Here is a 6,000-nt window from a genome sequence, read left to right on the forward strand (position 1 = left end):
GGACAAATCCCTATGGCAGGACATGGTAGAAAAGGCCATTTTGAGCAGCTCCACGGTCTGGAATCCAGCAGGGAGGAAAAGCCTCTGAGGTAGAACAGGAGGAAGGGCTGCAAACACAGCCCAGGGTGCTCTGAGGATGAAAGACCACCCTGTGCCAGGAAGGTGGACAGAGTTTAAGCCAAAGCTCAGAGACAGTGGAGGAAAAATCTCCATGACAGAACCTTGTTGTTTTCTTGGCTGTTTAGGTGGCCTGGAAAGGCCCAGGGTGGCATTGGACAGTCCGGCGCTTCAAAGGACAAGAAGAGACTTCTGATCTTTTCTCGGTCTCGGTGTTTATTAATTGTTTATCTAAAAGATTTTCTCCCGGCCCAACAGAGGTCTGCACAGCATGTCAGCCATGGGCATACTGAGAGCCCCCGGGGCGGTCACTTATCTTTATACTTGAAGTTACGTATACAGTATTTATAATTTTTCCCCAATACCTTTTACCCTTATTAACCAGTGCACTTCTAGTAATAACCAATCCCAAAGTGCCAACATCACCACAGAAGATGGAGGCCAAGAAGAAGAAGAACAGGACACGCCCCAATTCCTCCATCTTACTTCTTTAGACCCCCCTGTACCAAAATCCTAAATCCTGTGTTTTACACTCTAATTAACTTATCCCTTCACCATTCACCCAGTGAAATCCTCCCATCCTCATACAGGTGTCGTCTCCTGTGTAGGATCAAAGTCCAGCCACCAGACACTTCTGGCATCATTCCAGGACTCCCGAGCCCCCCAAGGGTGATCTCGGCCACTCTGCACCTCCATCCTGAGGTGCTGAGATCCCACAGAACCTCATTGAAAATGTCATTTTGAGTGACTCCACAGTGCAGAATTCCAATGGGGAGGAAAATCCCCAGAGATCCTGCAGGAGGATGGGCTTCAAAGCCAGCCCAGGGTGGCTGAGAAGGAAAGACCCACCCTGAGCCAGGAAGGTGGACAGAGCTTCAGACAGAGTTTGGAGCTGGTGGTCCATGAGCAGATTCATGATGGGGAGAAGCCCTACAAGTTCTTGGAGTGTGGGAAAAACTTCAGGCAGAGCAGCACCCTGATCAGCCACCAGAGGATCCACACCGGGGAATGGCCCTATGAGTATGGGGAATGTGGGAAGAGCTTCAGCTACAGATCCACCCTCATGACCCACCAATGCATCCACACTAGGGAGAGGCCCTATGAGTGTCCCCAGTGTCAGAAGAGTTTTCACATTAGGTCCCACCTCCTCAGCCACCAGCATATTCCCACAGAGGAGAGGCCCTTCCGCTGCCCTGACTGCGGGAAGAGTATCTAGCAAAACCTCCACCTCATCATGCACCAGCGTATCCACACTGGGGAGAGGCCCTGTGAGTGTGGGGAATGTGAGATGAGCTTCAGCTGGGGCTTCAGCCTTAGCTGCCACCAGAGGATCCACACCAGGGAATGCCCTCCCTACAAGTATGGGGAATGTGAGGAGAGCTTCAGTCGTAGGTCCCAGCTGATCATCAACCAAATAATCCACACTGGGGAGAGGCCCTATGAGTGTCCCGAGTGTCAGAAGAGGTTTCAGACCAGCTCCAATCTCCTCGGCCACCAGTGGATTCACACTGAGGGAGGCCCTTCTGCTGCCCTGACTGTGGGAAGGGCTTCAAGGACAACTCCATCCCCGTCACGCACCGGCGCATCCACACTGGGGAGAGGCCCTACGAGTGTCCCCAGTGTGGGAAGAGTTTCTTTGGCAGCTCTGACTTGACCAGACACCAATGGAGGTGCCGGTAAGGGAAGTCCTGCAAGTGCTCCAACTGCCGAAGAGCTTCGTGCACCGCTCCAGCTTCATCCCCCATGGGAGGATCCACATTGGTCAGAGGCCTGGTGACCCACATTTCCTGTGATCCATGTTGGGAGGACACCTGGCTGGTTATCCTTTTGGTTTGGCCCTAATTTTCTTCTGATTTTTCTTTATCACTTAAAAACACCTGAAATATGACAAAAAAGAAAGTAATTGATCAAGGATATCTAAAATCCTACTATTTAACAGGTGTTTGAGGTGGAATTTATGGTTTGGGAACGTATTCTGGAAGATTTGTGTGTTCTTGGGGGATTTCAGGAAGTATTCTCCATATCCTTGCACTCCAGAATTCAAGATAAATTGGTCTGTCACCTCAAAATTATTCAATCCCACTGAAAACACCTCAATTTTACCCCAAAATGGCTCAATTCATGTCAAATTGCCTTGTTCCCACCTCAGAAAAACTCAGTCCCATGCCATATCTAGTTGATTCCACAATCTCCAGGGTGAGATGGTGTTGGAAGGAGATTGGGACAAGTGAGATCGAAATTTGAGGGTGTGGGATTGGGATTGTGTAAGTCTGGGTGTGTGTGATCTATTTTGATAGTAAATAAAACTTTCAGAACTATCGATTTCTGTCCCATTCATTTTCCATCAGTTCCAGTTCTGTTTTCAGAGTGCCATCTTCTCAGCTGATTGTATTGGTGTCCTCCTTTCTCTCCTGCCTCTCTTTGCCTGCTCTGTTTCTCTCTCAGTGTCTCCCTTAACCCAGGGCAGCTCCCACCAAAGATCCTGCCCTGATTTACTTCCCAATCCATGAGCTACAACAACCATGGGTGAAGTTATGAAAGCTGGCAGTGAAATGTCATTGTAAGATCTTGCTGCACTTGGCTTTTGGCTCCTTCTTAAGAGCTTTGCCTTTGAGGGCAGGAACATCTTTTCCTGGCTGGGAACTGGAATACCAGCCCCTGGGAGTGTGTTCCATGGATCCCAGAGGGGCATTCCCGAGGCTCCCAGGGTGCTGCTCCTCCTGTGCCTCCCAAGGAGCTGTGCAGGGCCAGGGGACAAGGTCCAGCAGCTCTGTTGGTTCTGCAGTGCCACAACAGCCCCTGGTTCCATGAGTGTCCATACTGCAAACAGAGGTTCCTTGGTTCCCATGATGCCCTGCTGTGTCACCATGGATATTTGGTGCCATGAAGTTCTTCAGTGTCACAATGTCATCCCTCTCTCCATGAGCTTCCACAGTGCCACAATGGCTTCCTTGGATGGGCAGTGTCACCATGGACCATTGGCCCCATGCAGCCCCACTGGGACACCATGGACTCCTTGGTTCCATGAGGTTCCGGGAGTGTCTCCATGGTCTCCTTGGATCCACAGTGTCACAATGGACCACTGGATCCACATGGCCCTGCTGTGTCACTATGGGCCCTTGGTTCCATGGGACCCCAGGGTCACAATTGACTCCTTGCTTCCATGTCACTGTCTTAGTGTCAAAATGGTCCCTTCATTCCATGAGGAATACAGAAGTTTTGTAGAAACATTGAGTAAATCCTGCTTAATAAAACTGGGAACATCTGTTTGCATTCAAGAGAGATGTTAATGGTGACGGTGGCACCAGCAGCTTCCATCTGCAACAGAGATCCAGGGAAAGGACAGGGACAGAGAATTCAGCTGCAAGACTCAGAGAATTCTGCTCCCAGAGATCATTTCTCCTCACACTGTCCCTCGTAGAAAGGTGACACCATTCCAGGTAGCCTGGACTGAGCAGGTGGCTCCCGAGTTGGGTTTGTTGTTCAGGAAATCTGCTCAGGCTTTTCCATTTTTTCTGGTTTAAAAGCAAAACCAGTGAGAGACTCCAAGTCAGAATTACAATTTATTAGGAAAAGAAAAAAAAAAAAAGAAAATGCATTCAATAATACAAAAGAAAATCATTGATAAAGTCAGAATACAACTTGACACCCTGTTGGTCAGGGTGTTGTTAGCAGTCCAGTTGGAATGGTGGCTGCAGTCCTCCTGGAGTGGCAGATGTGGTTATGTTGGAGTAGTGATCCTGTAGTAGGGTGTAGTCTTCCTCTGAAGATCCAATGGAAATGGCAGCTGTTCCCTGGGAAATCCAATGGAAAGGCAGCTTGTTTTGTCCCAAATCCCAGATTATATCCGGGTGGGGATGCTTAGCTCCTCCCCACTAGGCGGAGCATCTCACAATGAGCTAAAATCATTCTATAAGTCATGGGGTGGGTCAAGAAATGGCTCCCAGAGGGAGTTATCTCTGAGTCACATGGCAAGGCATTGATTGGCCCATTTACAGGAGATAAGGAAAAAATAATGCCCTTCCTGCTTTCAACAGCTCTTGAGGATTGGAATAGAATACATCTTTACATTGTAACCTAGGACATCTATCACTGATGGAAGGGTGGTGTTATGGTTTGGGCCTGGCAAAGCCAGAGCCCCCATGGGTACACCTTCTCTCCGGTGTCTGCTGTGAGATGTGACCAGGAATAAGCAAAGCAGGCTCCAAACTTAAACATAAAGAAAATTTTATTAACTAAGCTACACACAAACAATTACTAAACTACACACAAAAGAAAAAAAAAAGGGGAAAAAAAACCACGAGGAAAATGAAAACCTCACAAAAAACGCTCTCCCCCCTCCTCCCCCCTAAATTCCCAATACAATACATCCTCCAAAATCACCAATTCTAGGTCCAACACCACCCTTCAGATTGCTCAGATTTTCAGCTCCCCAAGAGGAGAGGAGTCCTTCCATGTGTCATGGTGGCCTCTTCCGTCCTTGTTCCGGTGCTCTCACCACCCAACAGGGATCAGGGCTGTTTCCAGGGTTGTCTTTTTTTAAGGATGCTTTGTCCAGTTCCAGAAAAGCACAGTATCTCACCTTCTCACCTTTGGGACATCTATCCCCCCCATATTTTATATACCCCCTGGGGCCGAGGGGTACCCACACTGAATCTTCTCTGGCACTGGGACATTTCTCCCCCTGGACTCAGTCTCTGTATCTCACGGAAACATAGCTCTGTCCATGGCTACACAAAAGAGTCCAGCATAAAATGCCACTCCATCTTCTCCATTCTTTCAACATCTCTCACTCTCTCTCTCTCTGGTCCAGACCTCCATCACTCGTTCATTTCCTTCGTCCTTCTCCACTCTTATCACACGTCTAGGAAGGGTTAATGTTCTGTAGGGTTTTCATTGTCCAAAAGGGGTTAAAAACTCCTCCAGGCGGCTGGACTCCTGGCTGCACCCCCCCCCCCCCATCTCCTCAGCTGGGCTGTCTGCTGCCAGCACATATTTACTGAATTTTTTACTGAATTTCAAGGTAACGACACAGACTGCACTCTCTCTCTCTCTATCTGTCTCCGGGGGGGGGGGGGGGGGGGGGGAAAGGCTGTCCGATGTCTCTTGGGGCTCTTCCTCCACCCTTCCATCCTCCAGGGCCTCCTCACTCCCATGTCTGTCCAGGCCCAGGCCTACCGCATGGCCGCCCCTCCCCCGCCCAGCGGCAGCGGCTGAACGGGGGAGAGCTCCGACCTCCGTCCCTCGAAGTCCCAAGAGAGCCTCCCAGCGCCGAAGCTCTGCTTTTAACCCCTGTGTGTTCTCGGAGATGTGTCCTAAAACCCACTGGCTACCCCAGGTGCCAATATTAAAATCCAAGCACCCATTGGTTTGACCACAACATCCCAGAATTCCCACTTCTTCCTGGTCAAACCACCACAGGTGGGATGGAATAACTTCATATTTGAGGTCATTTTGAGCTCTGCTGGGAGTTTCCCGAGGTCTGGTAGTGCTGTTGGCTTCAGGAACAGTTTGGGCAATGGCTCTAGGACTGAGGGCTGGGTGAAAAATGAGAACGGTTGTTAGTCTTGTATTTACAGTCTTGCTATATGTCCAGTTTTCTCGCAGTTTTAACAGTTTCCACTGCCTTTATTACATTCTGTATTGTGGGGAAGCACATTTGCTGCAACCAGTGCTTCCATTGCACCCTGGCCTGTGGCCTTGGCTAAGCTGGAGTCATGGCCTGAGACCACTGGGCAAATGCAAGCATCAACCATCTGAGCGATGGTCGGCTCATGGACAAGGCGGAGGGTGTCCAGAACCTTTCTGCACTCAATAATGGCATTACAGAAAGCTAATTTGCTAATAAGATAATCCCAGACCTTTTGATCATCTACCTGTTTT

This window comes from Ammospiza caudacuta, chromosome 7, assembly GCF_027887145.1.
Source record: "Ammospiza caudacuta isolate bAmmCau1 chromosome 7, bAmmCau1.pri, whole genome shotgun sequence".
NCBI lineage: Eukaryota > Metazoa > Chordata > Aves > Passeriformes > Passerellidae > Ammospiza > Ammospiza caudacuta.